Consider the following 26804-nt stretch of genomic DNA (forward strand, 5'->3'; position numbering starts at 1 on the left):
ATCCCATTGTGTCTGTGGGACCTGCTCCTGGCAGGCAGCCCCCACTGCTACGCACACGCTCACCTCCACCCACTCTCACTGGCTCTTCATGACACTTTCTGCTTGGTCACACAGAACCTCAAAGGCCAAGACCTAGTGCTGCCTTCTCCAGGACATTCTTAAGAGAAACTGGCATGTGCCGCTGCAGGGCGGGGGCCAGGACGGCCCCCGGAGCCTGGTGCTGCAAGGCTCCCCAGACCTCTGGGCCATCAGAAGCCACTCAGCGAAGATCAAGAGACCAGCTCAGGTTTTTACAAAGATGGCTGTGGACCTTGGTGACTCTCTGGGCAGGAGTCCATGTTGTGGCCTGTTCAAACCAGATGCCACATGCGGCCTCCTTGGCAGAAGGAGCCCACAGGGACCCCCCTCCGCAATGTGTCCACATGTTTTCCTCCCAGAGGGCTATGGAGTAGGCCCCCGGATGGATGGCTCTTTCTCCTCCACCCCATCATTTTGACGGCTCCCCTGCCATGTCCTAGGCACTGGGGACAGGGTCATAAAGTCCTCTCCTTAGAGTTTATAGTCAGTGGGGCTCAACAGGCAGTGACTACAGTAAGTAAATCAGTTAGCAGTTTAGCAGGTCAGTGCTCTAGAGCCACAGGAAGCGGCAGGGTGGGAGCCCTGTGTGTCCTGGAGTGCAGTGGGAGGTGGCCACTGTCACATGGCTTCTTAGCAGATTGGGGATGGGGGAGGAGCCACCTGATCTCAGCACTGAGAGCTTCAAGGTGGAGGGGGCTCATCCTCTCTGCCAGGAAACAGGTGGGGTGGGCCTTGACATGAAGCCCCTGGTCTCCACCAGGATCACAGGCCCCCAGGGCCAATAGCCAGGTGACAGCTAAGGCCCCAGGTGGGGGGCTTCCAGGGGAGGCATCTGGTGTCACGAGAAGGGTCTGGCCAGGATGGAGGAACACCCGCATTCCCACACTCCATGGGCTCTGCTAGCGGTGATGGCTGGACCCAGAATGCAGCAGTCAGCAGTCTCCTGACTGCTCCGTGGGGTTCTAGCCCAGGCCCACCCGGAGGGATCTGGTGGATGTTGGCTGTGCATCCAGAGCATGAGGACCTCCCACAGGAAAGGCCAGTGGGAGGCCTGCCCCCCAGATGAAGCCAAGTTGTGCCACAGCTGGGCATGTAGCCTTGTGCACCTCGGGCACTGCTGGGTGGAGGTCTTGCCAGGGACAGGGCCCCATTGGCAAGGAGGCTGACTTCCTGGAGCAGCCCCTGCTCCAGCACCTGGGCCCTGCCTGGGCCCACCCTGCCCTCCTGTGTCTTGCCAGGCACTCATTCAGCTTCCTTCTCTCTGAGGCCCACCGCACCCTGGCTCTGCACAGTGGAGAGCCTCCAGGGACTGGTCATGTCATCTCCCACCAGAACTCTGTTTTCCCCTGTGCAGGTCAGACCTGGGGAAGCTACACACACGGAGGGGAGAAAATGTGGAGCCACTGACCTTGGGGCATTAGGATTGTGTCTGTGGCCTAGGTCACATCAGGATTTGCCCTCTACATTCTCCAAACAGAGGGCAGCCCTAGAGACCTTGTTTGAGTGCCTCCTCTGACCCTTTTTCCAAGTGACCCTCAGGCCTCAGCTGAGGAGCCCAGGGCAAAAAAAGACCACAGTGGCTCTGGGCTGTCCTTGGTCTGGGGAGCTGGGTGCTCACAGTGCCTGCCAGAGGGGTCATTCCTGGGGTCCCTGATGGCCTTAACCAGGGACCACAGAGGAACCTGCAGCTGTGAACTAAGCAGCACCATCTTTGGCCATCTCTGTTCTCTGGAAAACAGATTTTGGCACCGTGTACTTCTGAGCCTGGGCTTCCGTCCTCTGAGCACCGTGGCTCCCACCTTCCTGCGCCCCTTCCTGCCGGAGCCTGCTCAGTGAGCCCTGGGCCACATCCAGGAGCAGGACTGGCAGGCCATCTCGACAAGCGGCCTCCTAATGGCCTCGGTCTGCCTCACGCCTGGGTTGCGGGGTACTTAGCGAGGCGCCACCCGTGGGGAGCCTGGACGCCCTCCTCCTGCACCTCGAGTGGCAGCCACATCCGCGAGCATCAGTGCAGTGGCTGTCGCAGGGTGGACTTGTGCGCCCTTCAGAACCCATACAGCTGTCAACTGGAGGGAAACACGAAGCTCAGGAAAGGGAAGTCCCATCTGGGAGAGCGGATCGCGGGGAGCGGCCGATGGACTTCTCACGCCCCTGGCCTCGCGGTGCCGTCGGGGCAGCTCTCCTTCCTGAGCTCCTTCTAGAAAGCCTGCGCCCGGCGGCACGAAGGCCTGCGCACCGCCTGTGCCACGGTGGCCGTCCGCCTCCCCCCCCCCCCCCCGCAGTGTCGCCCGCAGCGTCGCACGGCCAAGTCTTGAGATGTGGGATGACCCACCTTTCCACGGCGCTTTTGATTTTAAGACTTGTTTTGGAGTCCTAAGACCTCAGCATCTTCCCATTTTTTTATTTTGGTAAAACACATACAATAAAAATTTACTGTTTAAATCACTAAGCACAGCATCACGGCCTTGGGCGCCGCCCCCAGCACCATCATCCTCCCACGCAGAAGCACTGACCACTGGACAGAGTGGGATTTGCCCTCCACGCACAGCCTCAGCTTCCTCCACTCCCCTTCCGGGGCTGGACGCCCATCCCATCCCCGCGAGCTCTTGGCTGCTTCCAGCTCCCGGCTCTGGTTAGGTGACCATGCTGCCTGCCCATGGTGTGCAAATACCTTTTGAGTCCCTGCTCGCAGTATTTTGGGTACATCCACAGGTAGAGTTGCTAGATCATATGGGAATCTAGGTTTAATTTCTTGAAGAATCTATAGCAAATATTTTTATGCCATGAATTCAGCATAGAGAATTGCTGTATCAAAGGAAGATTCATTCAGATTTTAACAGATGTCAAAATGCCTTCCCGAGGTCCTCTTCATTGTTCATTTTTCAAGATATTCTTTAAAAATAACTTGGATCTTAAGGCCAGGGCCAGTGGCACACACTTGTCATCCCAGCGACTTGGGGGGCCGAGGCAGAAGGAGGGCAAGTTCCAGGCCAACTCTGGAGTAAGTCAGCACTTAGCCAAACTCTGTACCAAAATAGAAAGGACTGGGTGCAGCTCAGTGGTACAGCACCCCTGGCTTCATCCTCCCTAAAAAAGAAAGTCGAAATAACAAACTCTCTCACATCGTTCAAAAAGACAAAAGTGCCCCCATTCACATTATGAGCCAATTCAAGCCTCGCACCAATATCTCCAACAGAAGGATAAATGTGGAGATTCTAAGTGAGACAGCTGGCAGGTGTCCAATGCCATGACCAAGTGGGCATCTCCAGGGAAGGGAGGCCCATGAGGGCCCCACCCTGCCCCTGTGCAGGGTAAAAAGGGCATGTGGAGCCCTAAGTCAGTGGGCAAGTGAGACCCCAAGAGGGGCAAGGAAAGGAGTTGGCGTCTGCGGAGGAAGGTAGAAGAGGAGCAGCCCAGGGTGACTGGCCAGCAGCGAGACTCCTTCAGCACCTGCCTCTCAGGGTCAGGGCTGTGGGGACCAGGGGCAAGCCCACCAAGTAGCCTGGGAGTGGGTGGGAGAGGTCATCTGGAGCTTTGCATTCACCTTGAGTGTCAGGGCAGCCCATGCTCACCGAGAGTGACCGCACGGGTGCCCCTGCAGGAAGACAAGGGTGAGCTGCTCGTGGCTCACACCATGTTGGCTTCAGGTGAACCGAAGGTCTGAATGTTAAATGTGGAGAACTTCTAGAAGAACTTTAGAAGGATACGTAACCCTGGCGTCTGTTCTGACAGAGGCAATTTCATAAGGGAAATAGTCTAATTCAATGAATACAATTCTAAAACATTTTTATGGCCAAGAGCTTTAAAAAAGTTGAAAGATTCACTAGGTATAATGAGGGCACACATAGGATAGAGAGTATGTGTGAGGTGGAGGTGTATTTTCTGTTCTTCTTGTGGTGTAGGGAGGGACCCAGGGCCTGCACATACCAGGTGAGCACTCTGCCACTCTAGCTCCACGGGGGGCTTTAAAGGGTCAGGGGTGTGTGCAGCCCCCAGCCAGGAGAGGCTGTGACCTCTTGGAGCAGAAGATTTCCTTCCCCATCAAGACAGGTGACACTCTACTTTCCTGGAAACTCCCTTCCTGTGGACCTTCCAGGGACCTACTCCACTCCCTTTGTAAGTGAGTGCTGTTCCTGAGGGTCCAGGTGGGTCTGACGCTGTTCAGGAGGTTCTATTCTACAAATATTCTACCTGGGCACTACCTTTCCTAGAAGCCCTACTCTGTTTTGTTTCATTTTGATTTTGGGTACCAGGGGTTAAACCCAGGGGTGCTTGACCGCTGAGCAACATCCCCAGCCCTTTTTATTTTTTTTATTTTGAGACAGGAACTCGCCAAGTTGCTTAGTGCCTCTCTCAGTTGGAGGTTGACTTCTTGTGATCCTCCTGCCTCAGCCTTCCCAGTTGCTGGGATTACAGGCTTGTGCCACTGCACCTGACTGGAAGTCCTACTCTGTACATTCTAGGGTAGACAGGAGAAGATGAGCCTTTGAGGGATTTGGGAGGCAGGAGGTTAGAGGCCAAGGTTGGTTGGAGGCTGCTGTTGGTCAGGGGCATCTGGAGATGACCCATCAGCAGGTGCCGACGTGCCCGACTCTCCAGCACCCAGCCTCCTTCCTGAAGGCTGGCCCTGTCGACCACCCTGGGGCCTGCGCATCCTCATGCTTCCTTGGGAAGTCCTGGGTGGCAGCCACAGGAGCCAAGCTGCACGCAGATGTCACATAGCCCATCAGCAATAGGAGGTGGCTGGTGTGCCTTGTCCCTGCAGGCTTCCCTCCAGGGCTGCTTGGGGACTCTTCCCAGTCCTTCCAAAAAGGGAATGTTGGAAATGGCAGTTTCAGCTTCTAAAACCCAGAGCTGGCTCAGTGGGGGCTGTGGAGTGGGGGCCCGTGTCCCTGAGATGCGGCCAGGCCCACACAGCGCAGGGCGAGGGAAGAGGGCAGGAAGCCGTTCAGAACTAGTGGGTGTGGTCGCCCTCCTGCCAGCGTCAGAGTCTTGTATGGAGTCCTCCCCACTGCCATAGCTGGTCAGTGCAGGACCATGGGAGCCTGTGGGCCGTGACCTGTGCACTGGGCTCAGCGGGGAGAGTGTGGGGAGAGGCTGGTCTCAGGAGGGCAGCATCACGGCTGCCATGAGGACAGCAGGGCCATGTAGGAGGCAGCTGGCACCAGGGAGAATGGAGAGGAGGGGCCCCAGCGAGGAGGCGGGGCTCGGGCCTCAGACCAGGGCTCAAGATGGTAGAGTGAGGCCAGGGCCAGGGTGCTCAGGGTCCAAGGTGGGCCCCCCTTTCACCTGCACCAAGCTTGCCCAGTCCCCGGTCAGGAGAAGGGCGGCCAGGAGTGTGGCTGGGCTGAGGCCCCGCCCTGAGCTGGCCCAGCCCTCTGTCTCTCCAGGCTTCACTTCCCAGGGGAGAGGCAGGGAGGGGCAGAGCCAGCTCCAGGGGTGCCCCTCGGAGCCTGGTCTCACCTGCGATGGGAGCAGGGCTCCAGAGGGCCTGGGCGCCATGGACCCCCTCCAGCTCCAGCTGCCGTCCACTGCACACCACACAGCTCTCAATGCAGCCCTGTCTCACAAAGGGCTTCTGCCAGCTTCTAGAACCTTCCCCAAACTGTGGCACCTACCGTGTCCCTTAATCCACACCGGGCTGTATTTCTGATGTTTTGCATTGGAATCCTCACCCTTTTATTCAATTCTGCCACCCAGGGGTGGGGTCAGGAACCCACTTCTCACAGGGAGGCCCACCTGCCTCCTCCAGCCCGGCTACCTCCACAGAGGTCCTGATTGAAAGCCCATTCACGCTCGAAATTAAGATTCCAATTGTGTGTCTAACCCCTTCTCGCTCATTTCCCAAAATGCCTTTGTCTCTTCCTGTTCACAGAACTTTCAAGAGACTTTCCAAGTTCTGCTGGGGAACAGTGCACTCCCCAGGGCACCAGCTGGCATTTGGTGAAATTATCTTTAAATTACAGGGACAATTTTAATTTCACAATAATTAGAAATATCAACTGCAGCTCAGGCCTTCGAAACTAATGGAATTTTAATGGGCAGCTGCTTAGGTTACAGCAGGAATAGTAACGCTCCACTGTGCCGGGCCCTGAGGGGGCGCTGGCCTGTAAGCAGGAGCCCTGTCCTGGGGAGCCCCACCCCTGGGAGCCAAGATACCTGGGGGTGGCTGTGGGAGGTGGGTCTGGGCCAACTGAACCCTCTGGAGCCATCCTGTAGGATGAGAAAGGAGACTCCGGAGAGCTGGGACTGGCCTGGCCGGGTGGAGGACTGTATCTGGGACTAGGGACCCCTCAAGTATCTCCCCCTGAAGACCCAAAACTGGAGCCCTCAGCTCTGTGCTTGGAGCAGTGCCCCGGGGGATGTCACCCCAGGCCTGGCAGCCTGGAGTACCACAGCGGGTCTGAGGGGCCCTCTGCAACACCAGGTTTCAGAAGGTGCCCACCCCTGCTCTGACCCAGGAGCTGCAGCTCAGGGTGAGGGGCTGCCGCCAGAACTTGTGGCGCCATTTCTGCTGCACGGGGGGGAGTTAATGTTGTCATTTATTTCTCATTTATGGCTCCGGTTTTGTGTCCTAAGACATCCTCACTAAGGTCCCAAAGCTGCTTTTCCACCCACTGTTCTAGAAGCTGCAGTCACATTTGGCTGTGTGAGCCATCTCAGATGGCCTGATACGAACTGGCATCAAGCTAGTGTTTTCCATAGGACCATCCTGTTCCAGAGTCGGGTGTGAGAAGTCTGTCCTTTCCCACTGACTTTACTGGTTCCTTTGTTGGAGATCACTTCATAGAACAAGGGTGGGCTCATTTCCAGACGCTGTGGGGTCCCATTTTCTGTGTGTGCCCGTGACCTTAATCACTTTATAGGCTGTCTTGAGGGTACATCATGAAAGTCTCCAACTTGCTCTTCTTTTAAAAACGTGTTTTGTCTATTCCATGTCTTTTGCATTTCCATACATTTTCAATCACTTATCTATTTTCTACGCCCCTAAAAAAAAGGAAGCCTGCTGAAATTCTGATTGAGACAGCACTGAACCCTAGATTGACCTGAAGGAGACTGGTGTGGGAAACAGCTTGAGCTGGGGGCTGCGAGCAGGGCTCCCTCTCCCTTCCAAGAGCTCTGGAGTAGGCCTGGTCACATCTGTTCCTAGTCTTCAATTTTCTAGTCATTTGTTCTAGTATCTAGAAGTACCCTCCTTTAGTTCTGGTGGCTGAGCTCACAGTCTGTCCTCACAGGTTGGGTAGGTCTTTTGTTTCCTGGGGATTCCTTGGCATTTCCTGTGTGCGATCATTTCCTCCTTTTTATTGTGACTGCTGTTTTCTCACCTTGGTCCCCTGGCTGGGCCTACAATGTGACGGTGAAAAGACGCCCCTGCCACATTCCAGAGCCCCAGGACGAGTGGTAAAGTCCTGTGCTGTGACAGTGGCTGCCCCTGCCCTTCACTAAATCGAGGAGCTTACCTTCTATTTTTAGTTTTTTGAGTTTTTGTCATAAATGGGTGTTGAATGGTGACAAATGCCACCTCTGCGTGACAGTGATCACAGGGTTTTTCTCCTTTATTTTGTTCATGTGCTGAATTTCATGAGTTGCTTTTCGAATGTTAAGCCGACCTTGATTCCGTGGGTGACTCCCACGTGATTCCGACTGTGTGTCAGTGGTAGTGCTCTCCTGAGGACTTGTGCGCGTTCATGAGGCACCCTGCTCGGTACTGTCCTTTCCTCATGACGTCTCTGTCAGGTCTGCGTTCGGAGTTGTGCAGGCCATTATAAAATAAGTTCAAGAGCATCCCATCTTTCTCTATTTTCTGGAAAATAATTGTGTAAGGATGGTATTATTTCTTTCTTCCATGGTCGACTCGCTCCAACACCTGGGGTTTCATTGCTGGAGAAGTCTCTTTGTGGAAAATGCTGGCTTTTGTTCCAAAACATTTTTGTAAAAATTTCAACCTCTCAGGAAAAAATGGACAGGATGACGTAACGACTAGCAATGCTGGCTTCCTAGGGTGACCTTCTACCACACGCATTGTCCGCCCATCATCTATCCGCCCATCTTATTTTTTGACACACTGCACAGGAGGTTGCAGACTCCATACCGTCCGTCTCTGTGAAGGCACTGAGCTGTGGTTCATTGTCTTTAATGAATGCAGGGCTTCACGAGCTTTCTGATCTTCTCCAGCAGCTTTGTGGTGTGGCTTCTGCGAGTTGTCATGAAGTCACCCGTGCTGGCCGAGGACCGAGGACCGTCCGCGTAGACTCTGGTCGTCTCCTGATGTCGGCAATTGGTGTTTTCCCTGCTTTTCATTTGTCACTGAGGGTTGGTAAATTTCATAAATGACTTTGAAAAACCAATTTTTGGTATTTTAGTTTTCTCTATGGTTTGGTTGTTTTTTTCTTTCAGTTATTCCCACTGTTATTTTTATTATTCCCTTCTGTATATCTACTTCAATTTTGATTTGTTTTTCATTTTCTGGATTAATGTAGAAGCTTATGCCACTCGTTTCCAACCATCTTTTCTCCACGCAAATATAAATGTGGCCTAACTGCTTTGTCAGTTCTCCTTTGACCTGTGAGTTATTTATTTACTTATTTGTTTATTTTTAAACATCTGTTTTTTAGGTGTAGATGGACACAACACAATGCATTTATTTCTATGTGGTGCTGAGGATGGAACCGGGTCCCGCCCGTGCTTGGCGAGCCCCTACCCCTGAGCCACCATCCCTGCCCGTGACCTATGAGTCATTTAAAAGTGTGTTAATTATCAGGAGCCAGTGCCTGTCTAGGCGTCATGATTGGCTCTGTTCTCCGAGACCCAGCGTGTGCCTTAGTTCTTCAGGGTCAGCTGGGTCGGCCGAGGGCCCAGCAGGTTCTCTTGCTGCCTGTGGCTGCGAGTGTCCTGCTGTGCGCGTGATGCGCCTGGGTGCCGGGTGGTGGTGTGCGGGCTTCTGTGTCCTCACTGATGACTTTTACTGGGGTTTCCCAATAATCTGTGATAGAGTAAGGCTGACTGCCAACTCGCAGCTGGTTGTCGGACGGTTCTCTTGCTCTCAGAAGTCTGGCCTCAGGACGTCAAGAGGCGCCTCTCCAGATCCCCCAGCCTTCTCCTTCCACCCCTGACTTTCAGCCTGCTCTGCTGAACGGGCCTGAGGCGGCTCTGGTTCTGACACGGAGGCCGCGTCCTCCTGCTGAGCGCCAGCCGGGGCCCTGCATGCAGTGCTGCTGCTGCTGGGCGCAGTCCGTCTGTGAGCCCTTCTCTTGGTCCAGTCCTTTGTACCTTCTCCCTTCTTTCCTCTGGATTAAATGATTAAAAATCTTTAAAATTTCGTTTCCTTTGCTGGTTTTTTAGCTACTATTATTTGGAGGCGGTTGCTCTGGGGATTCCAATGAACCCCTCGCCCGGTCTCTCTGCCCAGGGGGGTGCTGTCTGCTGTGCGCTGTGCACACCTCCCGACTCTCCTTGCCCTCCCTGTGCTGAGCCGCGGGTGCCGTGCACGGGCTTGTGCTCTAAACCTCAAGTGCATGTGGTTTGTGCTTTAAATGTTCGGTTTTTTAAAAGAAATTAAGTAAAAGTGAAAACAGGCTCTCACAGGCTCCCCTGTTTGCCCTTCCTGGTGTCCCCCCTTCGTGTTTCTGCCTGGTGCTGCTTCCTCTCAGCCCACAGCCCCTCTGTGTTTCCTCCGGGGGGAGGACTTTGGCAACAGTCACTCAGCTTGTTTTTTAATGTGAAAACCTCTACTTGATCTTCATCTTTCAAAGATGTTTTCATTAGATATAAAATTTTCAATTGACAGCTTTCCCCAGTCCTTCCGAGGTGTTCTCTTGTCTTTTGGGCTTCTTTGTTTCTGATAAGAACTCAACCGTGTGTGTGTGTGTGTGTGTGTGTGTGTATGGTTACTAACTTGCTGAGGCTAGCCTCAAACTTGTGATCCTCCTGCCTCAGCCTCCTGAGTCTCTGGGATGACAGGCATGTGCCACTGCACCCAGCTTCTGGGGCTTGAAGGCAAACAAGGACAAGCAGTATCTGATACAGTGTGTGTCATATCTGACCTTCGAATCACCCTGGAACCACAGAAAGAACGTCAGCTAAATGCTGTAGAGCAATTAGATAGAATTGATTTACACAATATTCACGAAGTATTGGAAGAGTTAAGTGAGACAGCAGAATATTCTCCAATAAAGAGGATTTTTATCTCGAGTCAGTTTTCTCTACTTCTTTGCGTGCCTGTGACTTTGCATACAACTCCAGAGTTGGATGTAGGTGAACAGTGGAGGACAGAGGCAGCACTTGGCTATGTTGGCTTTGATGTGCTTATTTCCCACAGAAAGCCCAGCCTTTCCTGGTGAGGGTAAGTGGCTCAGCACTCAGCAGCCCCCAGCCCTGGGGCCGGGCCACACCTCTAATTACCCGTCATCTGCCTCCCCCCATGACAGCCCTCTCAGGTCTTGTCCGAGACTGGCCAGGGACGTGGGCTACAGGGTTAGGGACATCTGCTTCAGTGTGGATGTAACCTGCCAGCCCCCAGAACCCAGCCCTGCGGGGACTTGGAGGACCACCTGTCCCAACTTCCTTGGTAGAACCTGAGGCGGGGGTGGCTGGCTGGACTGAGGATGTGTCACCTGGCCTGGCCGGCCCCTGGGCGTCCTGCAGTGTCCAGGTAGTGGCTGGCTTGCTCCTCCGTCTGCTCAGACAGACCAGGCTCCTGGTGCAGGCGTGCCAGTGGCTGCTGCTGCCTGCAGGAGCTTGTCTCTGGGCACCTGTTCACCAGAGCCTGTCCTGCGGTCTCCTGACGCTCGGGGAGAAGTCCCGTCTTTCCTTGGCCGTGCTCCAGGATAGAGGTGCTCAGGGAAGTGAAGGGTGTGCGGCGGCTCTGGGGGCACCAGGGTGGTGATGTGCCCCAGAAAGCCCATCGCCTGTGGCTGGTGGCTCTGCATGTTGATTCAGCGTGTGTCAGATGTGACCTGAGACCACCCACCACAGAAGGCACTCAGCTCAGTGTGGAGCACAATCAGGTTGATTTATACGTGGTCACGCTGCATGGGAAGAGTTCAGGGAGAGAGGAACGCTCTCCAACAAAGATGAGCGGGAAATGGGATCATCTTTAATGTGCTGGGTTCCAGTCATTCTGTGTGCTGACTGCTGTTGATGACATTAGCAAGAGCCTCCCCCCAAAAGAAGAAGAAACAGAGTGGACAATTTCATCTTTTACAAAATTAAACATATCTTCTTAATTGGGTTGAAAATGGCTTTTTTCCCCACTGGAAAAACAAACCCCTTCATGTGAACTATGCAATAATCGTAGCATCTAGTAAAATCTAAGACATCAGAACAAGGAGATGTGCATAACAATGAGATGACTGTGTGACCAGGACCTTAAGTCTGTGGAGTGATTCCCACCACTTGATATGACTCTGTGATCAATAGAAGAGCCACAGACGAATCGAGGAATATTCTGATATTTAAAAAATAACACTTGAAAGGAAGATTTATTTTAGAAATACTGTATAAATCTATATACTGATTTAAGTGAAATCTTTTTTTTTCTTTGTACCAGGGATTGAACTCAGGGGGACTTAACCACATCCCCAGTCCCTTCTTTTTTATTTGTAGATGGACACAATACCTTTACTTTATTTATTTATTTATTTTAATGGGGTGCTGAGAATTGAAGCCAGTGCCTCACATGTGCTAGGTAAGTGATCTACCACTGAGCCACATCCCCAACCCTTTTTCGTATTTTATTTAGAGACAGGGTCTCACTGAGTTGCTTGGGGGCCTCACTAAGTTGCTGAGGCTGGCTTCGAACTCGTGATCCTCCTGCCTCAGCCTCCCGAGCTGCTGTGATTACAGGTGCGCACCACTGCACTGGGCTGGAGGTAGAACCTTGCTGTGAGTTGTAGAGATTCCTATGATGAAATTCAAGCAGGTTACTATTTTCTGATACTGGTAACGGGTCCTTGGCAACCCCCTTAACAAGGTCTGACCAAGGTGCACAGAATTGGAGGCTCCTTCTGAACTGTCACTATTTGCCTACGGAATTTTCCTGACAGTGACGGTGGCTTCTGCTTAGCCAGGAGAAGTTTCGCCAAGTTGAACAGGAAGTGCGCCTCACGTGGGAGGTCTGGTCAGGACCACGCAGCCGCAGGGTTCAGCGGAGAGTGGATTTGGGATTCCCGTGTTCTTGCCGCTGGCTGGTGTGTGTCCACATCAGGGGCAGCTCTGCTGGCCACCCAGTCCCAGAGCAGGCAGCAGGACTTTGTCAGCTGTGGTTTTTTGCTGTTGTTTATTGACAGGAAAAAAAAAAGTGCAGCTTCTCTGCTTTTGTTGTTTTAAAGGAATTTTTGTCAAAGAGCGAGCCCAGCGTTTCAGGCTTGTTTCTGTTTGTCACCTGTGCGGTCTGGCGTCTGCGTGGTCACCATCTGAGCTCTCACTCTGGCTCCTGAGTACTGGCCTGCACAGGAGGCAGCCGGCTGGGAGGGACCTGCCCCTACTCTGCCCCTACCCTGGACGCAGAAGCCTTGGGTCTGTGTGTGAGGCACACGGAGAACCAGTGTCTGCGTGAACAAGTCTGCGCAGCGGAGGGACCCACTGCCCAGCAGGGCTTCTGCGGGGAGCTGCCTCGTGGCTGGGCCTGGGAAGGAGGAGGAGGCCCTGGAGACCCCCTGGCGTTGGGCACGGGAAGCACCAGCCCCTGGACTGGCCTGTGGACTCAGTGGCAGGAACCGGGAGGGGGCAGGTCAGTGCGCTGAGACACGTGGGTGGGAAGACGTGGACTCTGAGGTGAGGGAACAAGTGGCGGCTTCCCAGGAGACCTTGCCTTTTCTGGACAGACCCTGCCTGGCCTGGGGCCCAGCACACCCCTTCCCCTCAGGGAGACGCTGTGTGCAGGTCACCCCACAGCACGGGACCTAGTAGGTGACAGAGAAGACGCCAGGATTTATTCCCAACATTGTCAGTCCCATTGTCACCTAGCTCCATGCCTAGCTGTGGGACTTTCACAGGACATCTGAAAGGGTGGGCACACCCTAGAGTGAAGGCGCCTGCAGGGGGCTGAGGCCTGGGGAAGCGCCCCCTCACCTCCTCCGACTATCAGCTGCACACACGGGACCCAATGGAGGCAGCGAGGTGCAGCGGCTGGAAGTGACCTGAGCAGAGCTCACTGTGTGTGGAGTCTGAGTCCAGTCGTGTTCCTCCTAAAACCTAATCAGGTCAGCACTTTCTGAGGAGCAGGGCAGGACCCAGGAGCTCTGTGACGTCTCCCGCTGTGTCCAGTCTGCAGCAGAGCAAGAGTGAGGAGACTGACGCAGCAGCAGACCTGGGGCGGCCCACATGTTCCATTAGTATACAGCAGTCTCTTTTGGGGGAGTTCTGGGGATTGACCCAGGGGCACTGGACCACTGAGCCACAACCCAACCCCATTTTGTATTTTATTTAGAGACAGGGTCTCACTGAGTTGCCTAGCCTCACCATTGCAGAGGCTGACTTTGAACTCGAGATCCTCCTGCCTCAGCCTCCCAAGCAGCTGGGATTACAGGCGTGCGCCACCACTCCCAGCAGTTTGTAGCATTCAACATGCCTTCTGGGACTTGAAAGCAAACAAGGACATGCAGACTGTGGGTGGGACATGGCTGTGCTCAGGCTGGAACGTGGGTGGAGACGAGGGGGACCAGGCCACTCCAGAGCATCCATGGAGACAAGGACAAATGGCAGGCTTGGATGACCAACAGAGGGCACGGGGAAGACTGAAGAGTGCTGTGGTGGCTGAAGGGTTTCCTTGTCTGTTGCCAAGCAGGACAGGTGCGCAAGGACCGGGAGGGCCCCATGGAAAGCTCGCGGACACGGCTCCCACGAAGTGCTGAGCCCAGCGGGTCCTCAGCAGGGTTGAGGGCACAGGTGGGCGTAGGCAGACAGAAAGCCGTGAAATGAAACTTCAAACCCCAAAGTCCACCGGAAGGGGCAGCCCTCACTTGCCTTTAAGTACGTCAAGGACCTCAACGCTAAGCCTCCCAAAGGGACCGGCCCAAGCCCTTCTCTGCCTCTAGGCCTGTGATCAGTTCCATCCTGGAGAAGCAGAGGCCACCCTGGGACAAGCTTGCCATGAGGTACAGGAGCTTGTGGAATGTGGTGGCACAGTCCCGGGGGCACTGGGCGGAACAGAGGAGGGACACAGCCATCTGAGGGAGATGGCATCTGCCCCGGGCTGGGGCCTCTGTGGTGGGGGAAGAAGCTGCTGGGCTGGTGGGTTCAAGCTTGGGCTCCACGGAGACGTCAGAGCCGCGAGCAGGACCACCTGGGGCTGCGGGGCAGGTGGGCTGCTGCTGGATCTGTTTTGTGCAGCTGTTCAGCCTCTCCCAACACTACCCCCACTCCACCTCCGTGTCTGCTGGCTGCACAGGAGCTCGGTAATAGCCCAGGTCCTCAGACCCCTGAACGGCCCAACCTCTAAGATGATGTCAGGTGATTTACATGACCATGTGGCTGGGCCATGGTATCCAGTGTGTGAGCAGACAGCAGTGAAGACCTTGCTGTGGAGGATGACATTTAAATCAGTAGGCCTTCTCAGGATGGACCCAGCTACTATGTATAACTATAAAGCTCTGATTAAAAAAAAAGTAAGTAGGCTTTGAGTACAACAGATTGCCCGCCATAATAGGGGTGGGCCTTATCTAATCAGTCAAAGACCTCAAGAGAAAACAGGGAGCGCCCCTGAGGAGGAGCGCTTCTGCAGCCCATGGCCCTGGGTTCGAGCCACAGCCTCCACTGTTCCCTGGACTGTACCCTGCAGCTTCCCCGAGAACCTCGGATTGCCACCCCTGCCCTCACAGGGACTTTCTCAGAGCAAACTTCTTCCTCTCTTTCTCAGCTTTGTCTTAAGGTTTTATCACACAGATAACGCACACACGAGTATTGGTCACTCCTAAATGTTCTTCTTGCTTCCCTTTCTTCGGAGAGCCTAGTACAGGTGTCACAACACTCTTGGGGCACTTGGATTGAAGCGGCCCCCTCCCAGGACTCCCTGGGGCCGTGTTGCTGGCTGTGGTGGAGGGAGGCTCTGGCAGGGAGGCCCTGCAGCTTTGGGTGGGGCCCGGGCAGCTGCAGATATTGCTGAGCCTTCTGCCCTGGCTTGCTCGCCCCCAGTGCTCTGGTGGAGAGCTGACTGGGGAATGAGTGGATGTGGGGACAAGGGGTACTGGGCAGGTGGGGGCTGGGATACGACTCCAGAGGGCAGGCGTGGGCGGCACCACCCTCTCGCCTCTCGCCTCTGACTCTGTGTGGCCTTGCTGCACCCTTCGCCCTGGACGTCCTGAGCCCAAGGACAAGGCCCATTTGTTTTCCCTGGCACCACCAGAGGACAGGCTGCTGCCCTGTGGGGGGCGGGGGCGTTCCAACCGTGGCAGGGGCAAGAAAGAACGGGCAACGTGCTGGTTAGTCCAATGCAACAGGAAGAGTGGGGTTGGGTCTGGAGCTGGAGACCACCTCCTTTGCCTCATTCCGAATCCTGGGCACCTGGAGCAGGGTGGCCCCCGGGCCTGGGCAGCCCTGCAGCCCCTCTGGGGAGGAGGCTCAGGCCTGCAGAAGGCCAGGGTGGGATGCATGCTGGGATATCAGGCAACACCCCCATGGCTCAGAGGCACTGCCTGAGGGGCGTCTGTGGTGGCCTTGCCTGTGACAAGTCTCCTGGGCTTACAACCTGCAGCTCCCACAGCCTCCGTCTGGGGAAGAGCAAATGCTTGGTGTGTGTGGTCCCTGGTTCCATCCCCAGCACTAGGAGGCAGGGGTGAAAAGCAATCCGATCTCTAAACTGACTTCATGGGGATCTTGTCATCTGACATCACTGAGGACAGAGGCTGCAGGGCTCTGGAGATCTGCTCCTCTCCACTTCTGTGGAGGCACCTGGGGACCCTGCAGGCTGTGGGAATAGAGATATGGCACAGGTAGGGACAGCGGGGTCCTTGAGGCCCCCCCTCCATGGCCCCTATTGAGGATACGGGTCATCTCAGGGGTTGCCTCGGCTAAGGAGCCACATTCCAGTCCCCTCTCAGGGTGGGCTGAACCCCTGCTCAAGGCACACCCCTGCTCTCAGTTGCAGCCCTTGTTGTAAAGCTGGCTGATCCTGACGTACCCACCTTGAAGGTGCTTGGGCACTCTGTGAGCCAGCCAAGCCCTGCTCGCTACTCCACGAGCTTCTCCAGAGGTGGCCAGAGCCGTCAGTGGCTATCCTGCACATGCCCAGGCGGGTGCAGAAGGCCCTGAGTGTCCCCAGCCACCTCATCCCAGGGATAGTGTGGGCGCCAGGCACAGCCTTGGTGCTGCAGGGGCCCAGGTGTGGGCCTCACTGGTCACGTGGCTGGACAAGTGCTCGTCCTGCACAGTGCGTCCGTGTGCCCAGCACTGAGGACACGTGTACTGGGCTCTCACGACAGCTGCACACCTTGGGGTGCTATTTCTTCTTCTGCCTTAGAGGTGAGGAAACTGAGGCAGAGCCTAGCCAACCCCCTAGTTGGGGCAGAATGAGGATTTAAATGCAGGCAGTGGCTCTGAGGTCGTGCAGCTTGGCAATGGCCACATGCCTGAGACCCCAGGTGCCGAGACTCACATGCCAGAGATTTGTGCATGTCATTCCCCACATAAGGGGCAGGAAGAAGGGCCCAGTGCTCTGAGTCACCTCCTGGGCCACTTGCAGGGACTAGGCCACCAAGCAGCTAAGTTCCAGTAGCACAAGAAACCAGTGCCTGTGTGACAGACACACAGCCATCCCCGTCCAGCCCTGGGCAGCACACTCAGCTCTCTCCAATTCCTCTCTAGGATTCCATGAGTAAGGTCACGTGTAACTTGTCCTTCTGTGCCTGGCTTGCTTCACTCGGCACAGTGCTCGGCCGAGTGCTCCAGGAAAGGGCAGTCATGCCGTTTTGGCGTTTTGTGACTAGCTTATTTCATGTAGCCCAATGTCCTCCTCAGAGAACGTTTCTTTGTGTCAGGTGGCCATACCTCATTGCTCAAATGGGACCCCTCCTGGAGGGAAAGCAGAGTGGGCTGCGCCAGGCAGGGCAGGTCTGAGTACCCTGCTGACCTAGTGGGGATGCAGTGACATCTGAGACCTCCAAGTTACTCCAGTGGGGGGTTCCAGGCTGCCTGTAAGTCCACCTTGATGCTTCTCATCCCTGTGTCCTGAGCCCTCCCTCCGTCCAGGTCAAGGTGGCTGTCTACTCTAGTCATCAGTGTGCCCAGGCTTTAAGGGCTGCCACTCAGCTCCTTATACCGTCTCCCGCCTGCACCTCATCCCAGCAACAAAAGGGGTCTTTGCAAAGTCATTTCATACCTGTGTCACTGCCCCAACTCTGAAATCCCTGTCTGATAAGCTAGACAGGTTAAACACAAAGGTGGCTGTCCCCTTGAGCCGTCCCAAGTTTCCTGGCCTTCTGCTCAACAATGTGAATCACTCTGAGCAGCCCAGCAATGTGGGAAATGATGGTGTCCAGGACAGATAACAGCATGCAGGGGACTGTTTCTATGTCCAGGGCTCAAGGACAGGCAGGTGGCCATGGGAAGACAGAGAGAGAGAAAAGGCACATGTATGGATATTTAAGCCAAATGAGGCAGATGACACACTTGAAAGAGGAAGGAAACAGGAGAGGCCTGCACTGAGTGTTTGGGGTAGGATGCAGATTTGGAGAGTGGACAAGCAGTGAGTGGGGAAGAGAAAAGGCAGAAGATAAAGAGATGAGGGCAAGAAGGAAGGCACAGAGAGGTGGTCACTGGCCAAAGGAAGCAAGAGAATGAAAAAGGTATCCTGGCCTAACAAGGTCAAAGGAGATGGCTGAGACAGGCTGGAGAGTTTCAGGAGAGGTGGGAGGTGGCTGGTGACACAACCAGGAAGGGGCTGGTGGGGTGGGGTGCTGCCAACCTGCTTTCCTGCCCCTCCCCTCAGGTTTCAGGGCACAGACTGGGTTCTGCTTTGGACAGTTAGTTGGCCCCAGTGCCTCAGGGCCCACTGCTTGGCAGAGCACACCATGGCCAGTATATCTGCCAGTACGGCATGACTTGTGGAAACTCAAGGCTGATGTGCGGGATGCACACTGACAAGAAGCCAGGCATTTGCAGAGCCTGGTGGTCATTCTGGAAGCACAGATGGGGAATATGAAACCTGACTTACACTCATTAATTGTATACAGTCAGAGGGGCTGAGAGTCATGGCTGTGCATTGGTGATGATGATTTAATATGCAGCCCAGGAGGCTCTATCTAGCCAGGGTGGAATGCTGTTTGCCAAACTGAAAAGATCAGAACCCAGCCACTGGGGATTCCTAGGCTCGATTTCCCCCCATATTTAGATATTGCAGTAAAAGGCCCAGTGGACTGAAAATTTTTGAAAATACTTTGAGCAGTCACTACAACTAAATGGGAACAGAATTTCTAAAGAAACTGTGATAGTGGAGGAAGAGGACAAGCAGAGGGACCAGGGGCACCGTCACAGTCCTGGGCTCACTTTCCCTTAAGATCTCTTTGGGGTGAATAAGGCCACGATGATCTGGACAGGTCAGGGCAGAGGGCAGAGAACCCGGCGTAGAGAAAGGCGGCCCGCAGCCCCAGAGGTTCTGGCGGCCCGGGCAGGAGCACCCCAACCCAGAGCTGCCCCTCCCCGGGGGGCGCACCCAGCCTCGCCCTGCCGCCCGAAGGACGTGGTCATCGCCGCGCTTCTGGCCGTAAAGACCCACAATTCCCATCTCACTGCCCTCACTGAAAACTAAAGGCATTCCTGGAGTCGCCGGAGCGCGCGTCGGGGCGGAGAACACCGCGGCAGCGGGCGGGAGGCCGGGGAGGTGACCGCTCCGCGCCGGGACAAGCTCTCCGCCTCCGCGCGGCGGAAGTCCCGCCCCGACCCAGAGGCCCCGCCCCGACCCAGAGGCCCCGCCCCGCCTCGCGGGCTCTTCCCTCTGACCCCGCCCCTTGGGGGTCCGGCTTCCCGTCTGCTCCAGCCCCGCCCCCACCTCCTGAGGGCTCCCCGTCCCGGAGCTCCACCCCTCATCGCCCCGCCCCTCGTGCCCCTCCCACTGGCCTGTCCCGGAGCCCCGCCCCTCTCCGGAGCCCCGCCTCCCCGGAGCCCCACCCGGCCAGCCCCGCCCTCCCGAGCCCCGCCCCTCGCGGCGGCGACCGTTGGCGCGTTCGGCCCGGCGCCCGAGCGGCAGCGAGCGGCGCGGCCCGGTAGGTGTGGGCCGGCGCGCCGCCTCCGCCCTGCTGTCTTCCGCGGCGCGCGCCCGGTCCCCGCCGCCGCCCACCCGGCTGTTCCTGGGCCGCCGCCCGCGCCTCCTTTGTTCCCGCGCCTACGGGAACTCGCGCGGCCCGGGGCGCGCGGGGCCGGGGCGGCGGCCGCGGGCCTCAGCAGGGGGTCCCGCCGGCCCGACGGGAAGCGCTTCCGAGTTGGGGCCCGGCCGGGGGCGGGGGACCGGGACTGGGCCGTGCGGGGTGGAACGCGGCCCGGAAGCTGGCCGGGCTTCAGCGCTGGGGTCCGATCCGGAGTCTCGTCCGACTTAGCGGGCGGCCGCATTGTTTGGGCAGCGGCGGTCTCCAGGGACCCAACTCTGCAAGTGCACTGCAGGAACGCAGGTCAGCCGTCGAGGCTGGGGACTGCGGCGTGCACCGAGGGGCTCAGTGCGGCCGTGTGGCAGAGGGGGCTCAGAGTGGTGGGGCAGTGCAGGCTCAGAGTGGGGCAGTGCAGTGAGAAGGGGCTCAGAGTGGGGTAGTGCAGACAGAAAGTTGTGGAGTGTAGACAGAGGGGGCTCAGAGTTGTGGAGTAGACACAGAGTCAGTCCCAGACTTTTGGGGTGTAGTTGGGGAGCTGGCCCACTGTTGGACCATCTGGCCTCTCACCTTCCTGGCCAATTTGCCCAGGATGTGCCCTTGGGCTGGTGGTCAGCTCTTGTGTACCTCCATTTCCTCTTTGGCCTGCTTGTGGGGCTGCTCCAGGGTTGGGAGGCTCTGTCCCACCTGCAGCATGGTCCTGTCAGTTATTTTCATAGCAGCACCTTAGGGCTCTGTGGCTGGGCTTCCTTCCCGGGCAGGCAGTGGCAGGCAGTTGGCTGGCAATTCACAGAGAAGAGGCACATGCACAGGGCAGGCTGTGGTGCCTAAGGAGGGTGGCTGGTGGCAGGAGACCACCTTAAGAAAAGTCTTGGAAACCCTGAAGGGAGTTGAGACTTGTACCCAGAAGTGATGTGGGGAGGGCAAAACTGATTCTAAACTGGAGAGACTGTGTTTACATCTTTAGAAACATTGGGAGCTTTCTCCCCCTGAAAAATTGGAATAAAAATGTGCACCTTTCCCAGTGGTTTGGTGGACTAGATGAAGGATATCAGGTGCACAGGGCTGACACAGGACCTGAGTTTTAGGAGCACTTCAAATGGAGAAGCCATGCTGACTGAGGGGCAGGGCTTAGGTAGGGTCAGTGGGGCAGGTGTCCCTACACACCTGTGGATGGTGAGGGCGGGTGCATGTGGGTCTGGGTCTTCTTTTTTTTTTTTTAATATATTTTTTTTAGTTGTAGTTGGACACAATATCCCCATCTTATTTATTTATTTATTTCTATGTGGTGCTGAGGATCGAACCCCTTACACTTGCTAGGGGAGTGCTCTACCACTGAGCCATAACCTCTGCCCCTGGTCTTCTTTGAAAGCTGCAAGTCCAGACTTTGCTGTGATATCTCTTGAGGCTGGAACCTACTCTCAGCCAGGTTCAGACTGTAGCCTAAGTGACTGAAGACGAGCAGGGAGGCTTCTGTGACAGAGGAGCAGAGGCAGGCAAGACAGGGCAGTGAGGTGGGCAAAACCAAGGGATGAGGAAAGGCTCCTGACTTGGGCTGGAGGTGTGGGGGGTTGGGACAGGGCAAGGGTTGGTGCCAGAGGGTGCCAAGGTGCATTGTCATGGGGAGGGTCAGCAGGTGATGAGGGAGGCACTGCCTGGGTCCTGCATGCTGTAGGGGAGGGGATCCAGGGGCGGGGCTGGCTCACTTTTTGCCCTCTATTTTAGAGTAGGGTCTCATAGAGGAAGGGGCTGTTGCCAGCATGAGAGGCTGTGGCGCTGGATGTTGGAACGGTGTGGTCCTGGAGACGGAGGCCTGGAGGCGTTGGCTGGGTCCCAGCAAGTCTGGCTGCCATAGGCAGGGACCTATGGGAAATCTGGAGGTGGAGATTGAGGGAGTCAAGGCTGTGCTGAGTCTCAGCTCTCAGAGTAAGGAAGGAAGGAAAGTCTCAGCTTATCTCCTGGGAAGGTTGGGGCTGTGGGTTTCTGATCCATTGTTTTTTATTTTTATTCGTTTATTGGTCATCTGGAGTGGGCCAAGCAAAGCGTCGTGCTGAGAGAGAAGCGCTGTACAGGTTAGTTGTTAAGTTACCTGGAGCTTTCTGGGCAGCTGGCGCACACAACATGGTGCAGGCTTGGAAGTTTTGCGCTTCATTTGAATTTGTGGAGTTCCTGTAAACATTTTGTTTACTTTGTAATTAGCACTTGAATTAGTTTGCTGTTGCTATAGTAAAGCACCACAGACTTAGTTGCTTAAAACAACAGAAACTTGTTGGCCAGAAGTCGGAGCTTGTCTCCCAGGCACTTCCCCTGGCTCTGGGAGAACCCCTCTGTTTTCCTCTTCATGGCTGGAGGCTGGCCTCATTTCTGGGCTCATGGCTGCTTTGTGTCACGTGGCCTTCTCTTCTGTTTTTTGCTTTCCCTCTGCCTTGGTCCTGTCAGGATGCTGGGATTGCATTTAGGACAACTGGATAATATAGGATCCACTCGCCATCTTAGGATCCTTAATTTATTCCCATTTGCAAGGTCTCTGTTGTCCTAAGAGGGAACATTCACAGTCTCATGGAATCAGGACCTGGGTATCTTTTTTTAATAACCACTTTTATATATTATATGTATTTATTTTTATGTGGATTGAACCCAGGGCCTCACGCTTGTTAGGCAAGTGCTCTGCCATTGAGCCACAACCCCAGCCCAAGGACCTGGGTATCTTTAAGGCTCCTGTTTAGCCCCACTCATCGCTCCTGATGCCATTTTGAATGTTCCTGTGGTTTTCCCTCTTCTGTGTGGAGGGTGCATGGTCTCACTTGCTTTCCTCAGATTGGATGGGTCTGCCAAGGGCCCTGCCACACCTGCACTGCCCTGCCCTTGAGGGGAAGCTGGATCCTTCTTGGAAACTGGTGTCTTAGGAAGATAAACCTTGTTTGGGACGCGAGTTCCAACTGTGAGGGTCCCTGCAGTGATCTGACTGCTCTTTTGGGATGTGGCAGGGACCGTCTCCTTTGGCAAGCTGATGAAAACAATCCTCTTCCTTCAAAAATGAGCTTTTTCCCCGGGCATGTGCAACTTGACCTATGATTTTCAGCGAGCACTATTTCAGAAGCTCCCCAGAGTCATCCATGGAGGTGCTGGTGTGGGCTCTGGGCAGGAGCCCTGGTTGGAGGCCCTTTCCCTGTATTTTTTAAGGTCTGCTGTTAAAGGAATGAGAAAGGAGCACGCGGTATGGCCTTTCTATTTTTTTTTCCTCTTTCCTTTTCCATGGCCCTGCTGTCCCCAACCCTGTACTCTTGGGGGTGTTCCGATGTGCTCCCTTCCCCATCTTTCTCCTCATTCATGCAGTCTTGAGAGGTACACACTGAGGACAGGCACACGCTACATGCCACTTACATATATTTTTCTGCTTTCTGTGTGTCACTGAGCAGCAATTTGGGTTTTCTTTGCAGGACACTTGGCAGAAAGCTAAGTTCCTGGATTGAAAATCAAATGTTATTGTTCTGTGTCACTTGCCCCAGCCCCCAGAGATGCTGTTCTGTGTTCTGTTTCCTTTGATATCTCCTGGGCTTCGAGCTGCCCTTGTAGAATTTACTTGAGACTTATCTTTTGCTTCCTCTCACAGGTGGAAGGAAACATTAGCTCTCTGCCCACCCTCCTTTCCCCTGTGTCCCATCTGTATCATATCACCTCTTTTGGTGAAGTTAGCCACCATCACCCACATCTTCATGACTCTTAAGGACTGCTCATTCCTGAGCGGAGCACAGTTTTCTTTGCACATAGCCCTGTGCGTGTGTGTTGCCAGCACTGATCTGTCAGAGCTGGTTTTCCTCATATCCTCACACTAGCCACCCACTGCTTGTGTTGCTGGGAGACCCTTCCTGTTGCAGTCTGTCCTGATTTCTTGGAGACCTTTGCCCACCTGTCACCTGGGGTTGCCCTGTGCTCTCTTCCTCCGTGTTGGGTCTCTTTCCTGGATTCCTCTTCTCTGACTTGGCTCACTCATCATTTTGCTGAAGTTCTAGTCTTTTGATACCCAAGAAATACCACATAGATTTTTTTTTTTGTTCTTGATTTCAAAAACATGTTTATTTTACTCTTCAGTTACCTTTTAGTTTATCTGGGTATAGAATTCTAGATGGGGCTGGGGATGTAGCTCAAGCGATAGTGTGCTCGCCTGGCATGTGCGGGGTGCTGGGTTCGATCCTCAGCGTCACATAAAAGTAAAATAAAGATGTTGTGTCCACCGAAAACTAAAAAATAAATATTAAAAAATTTAGAAAAAAAAAAGAGTTCTAAATGGATGGCTGTCTCTCAGGATTTTGAAAGTGTTGCTTCACCATCTCAGCTACCTCCTTTCTGAATTGCTTCTCACTCTGTAGTATGCCCTACCTTCCCAAACTCCATTCTCCGACTCTTTAAGCTGGGGGTGATTGTGACTTTTTATTTGGGCTCCAGTTGTTTGTACAAACATATCTTACCTGTGTAGCCCTCTTTTTGGAGATAACTCCCTTCTAGTCCCTGCCCGATTTCATAGTGTTCTTGGACCTTTTTTTTTTTTTTTTTTTGTGGTGCTGGGGATTGAACCCAGGGCCTTGTGCATGTGAGGCAAGAAGTCTATCACCTCAGCTATATCCCCAGCCCACTCTTGGACCTTTTAAGTACACCTTTGTGTCACTTAAAGGGAGACATTCTGAGAAGCAGGTTGTTGGGTGACGTGTCCTACAAGCATCATAGCGTATACCTTCATCAACTGAGTCAGCTACCATGTCACTTGGTGCTTTAATCTTATGAACTACTGTTGTAGCCTTGTATTGAATGAGATATTGTTATGCAATGTGTGATTGTGGTTGGTTTATGTATTTTAGCCCTGGTTTGAAATTGGTGTAGCAGCATGGGAGAATGCGTGAAAATTTGTCAACTTACTAATAGACCTCTTGGCATTTTGGTTAGTAGCCAGGCCTTGGTCTTTGGCAGTTTTCTTGTTTCATACTTGGAAAGCCAAACTGGGAATTATGCTGCTCTTGCTCTTGGCTTGACTTCTAGGTCCGAAGTGGGGTCAGAGTGCCTTCCCAGGTGTGGGTGGATCTGACTAGTGGCACTGTGCATTCTTGTCTCCTTAAGGATAGGAACTGTGGGTGGTTCTTTGCCTTTCCAGAGGCAGACAGCCCTTGGGCTCTGGCTCTGTCCAGGCTTGCTGAGAGCTGAAGGGGAGACACAGGCAGTACCTTTAGATACCCTGTCTACACCTGCCCTCATCACCTGTCTTACCTTGGACAAGCTACTTTCCCATGCCACAGTTCCTGCCTGTAAAGGAGGGCAGGCGTGGTGTTGCATTCCTCTAGTCCCAGCTACTTGAAAGGCACAAGCAGGAGAAGCGCTTGAGTCCAGGAGTTTGAGGCCAGCTGAGCAACAGAGCAAGACCCGGTTCTAAGGGGTGGGAGGGAGGGAAAGAGGGTTAATAATAAGGCCTCAGTGGGGATTAAATGGGTAATGTGTGGAAGATGGCAGGGGTAGGGCTGACACCCAGGGAGTTCTTGGAAGGCTTCTGCTGTGGTGCCAACACTGGGAGTGGGCATGCCCTCCAGGGTTCCTGGGCCTTTGCTGAGCTCCTTGGTGTCAGGGAGCTCCTAGGTGCCATGCTGTGGGAGATGGCAATGGGTGTGACTGTCCAGAGCTGCAGCCCAGGGAGCATTTTCCCAGGGAGGCACTTTGGGATGAGGTGCCAGACTGCCACTAGCCAGAGCCCCTACTATGCTAGGCACCTGGAGTCCAGCCCTGGGGGGAGTCAGAGCCACACCACTGCTGTGGACTTAGGAGTTAGCAGCTGGGTGGCTTCCTTACTGTGGGGGTTAGCAGTTGGTCCAGGAGCGGGGGAACCCCCTGAGTTCATCCCTCATATGAGTTTCCTGCATCTTTTGTCAGGAGGTATCAGGAACTGGAGGCTTAATCAGCAGAACCTACCTCATCCTAGTTCTGAAGGTCAAAGGTGTCCACAAGGTCATTCTCTCTCTGAAGGCTTGAGGGAGGACCCTTCCTGCCTCTTCCAGCTCCAAGTGCCTCTAGGTATCCTTCGGCTTGTGCTTGCAGTTTTCCAGTCTCTGCCTCTGTCTCCACGTGGCATTCTCAGTGAGGCCTCCCTCTGCTTCCTCTTAATATACTTGTGATTGCGTTTAGTGCCATCCTGGATAACCCATGATTATCGCCACTTCTCAGGATCCTTGACTTAATCCCAGCTGAAAGACTGTTTTCAAATACTGTCACAGTTCATCCCACTACTCTGCTTGGACTGGATCATAGTGGGACAGGCCTCTTGCCTAAGGAGCCTCCTCTGGCCACCCATGTCTCTTGCTCCCATGGGGTCTTGCTGTGTGTGCTGGACAAGCTCACAGCTTATCCTGCACATGCTTGATGGTGCTTTGTATGTTTGCAAAGATCTTATTGCTGTCTTGAGAGCAAGTAAGATGCTGAGAGCTAGGGAGTCCCTTGACTTCTGAAGGCCCCAGGTGAATAGTGGCAGCACCTGTTTTCCCCTGGGATTGGTAGGGGTGACTAGGTGCAGGCGGACGGGTGGATTGCTAGGTGGTAGGAGGCCTCAGGTGAGACCCTTGTATTGATGAGAATAGCTGATTGGCGTCTCTCCTGGACACTGGGCTGAGGAGAGGAGGCTGCGGTGGTGGCTTTGCCTGCTCCTGTCCTGTGCTCACCACCATGCACTTTGTGCAAGGAAGCAGGTGGGAGGCGAGCAGTGAGATTCCCAGACAGGGGTGATGGGGAAGAGGCATTGCAGCCTTGGAGCACAGCCTTGACCCTGGACAGCTGGACTTGCGGGAGGAAATCCTACTGCTCACACTTACACTAAAGGGCTATTAATCGTCTATCTGAAATCAAATGTGACAGCACAGCCTGTGTTTTTGTTTGCTAAATCCATCAACTCTATGTATAGTCCTGTTTTTCACAGGTCTGAAAACCACAAATAGAAATAAAGTACAAGCAGACAATCAAATAAAAACAAACAGGAAAAATTGGGATGGTTTACTTTTCAGTATTTCAAAGATTTTGAAATAGTATTTGTTTCTGGGATCAAAAGTAGCACTGTGGTGCCCTCAGCTGTAGAGACCATGTCCTGAAAAAAACAGTGGCTTCAGCATGTCTCTGTCTGTCCTGAAGCTTGGTGGTTGCCAAGCTGAGGCCCAGGCAAGTGCAAGGGGCTGGCAGGGTGCTCATGCCAGCATGGGCCCTGGCTGGCTGGGGTGGATAGGAGTTGGGAGCCTGCTGCAGCCTTGGTGTGTGAGCCGGGTCTGTGTGCTGCAGCCTCTGCAGTGGGAACTTCTGAACTTCACAGGATTCTGAGGTCTTGGGACCTTTGTGGCTGGTGTCCTAAAGTGACCAGATCTTCTGGTTTCTTGTGGCTGACAGCTCCTGTTCCTGCCCACAGGAATGGGT

At 54.4% G+C, this 26804-nt stretch overlaps 1 protein-coding gene across 3 annotated transcripts in view; it reads left to right on the top strand.

Moving 5' to 3' along the window:
• The first annotated feature begins 19198 nt into the window (after window positions 1–19198).
• Rgs12 (regulator of G protein signaling 12) overlaps window positions 19199–26804 on the top strand; it is a 115196-nt gene continuing 107590 nt past the window's right edge. For 2 of the 3 annotated variants that reach the window (XM_071614110.1, XM_071614111.1), the window contains exon 1: window positions 19199–19274. The gene's annotated coding sequence lies outside the window, so the exon portion shown is untranslated. Of the gene's footprint in view, window positions 19275–19653; window positions 19677–26804 lie in introns of those variants that run through there. The other variant, XM_034635895.2, reaches the window with a different exon arrangement.

Source organism: Marmota flaviventris, chromosome 7 (genome assembly GCF_047511675.1).
Source record: "Marmota flaviventris isolate mMarFla1 chromosome 7, mMarFla1.hap1, whole genome shotgun sequence".
In the NCBI taxonomy this organism is placed as follows: domain Eukaryota; kingdom Metazoa; phylum Chordata; class Mammalia; order Rodentia; family Sciuridae; genus Marmota; species Marmota flaviventris.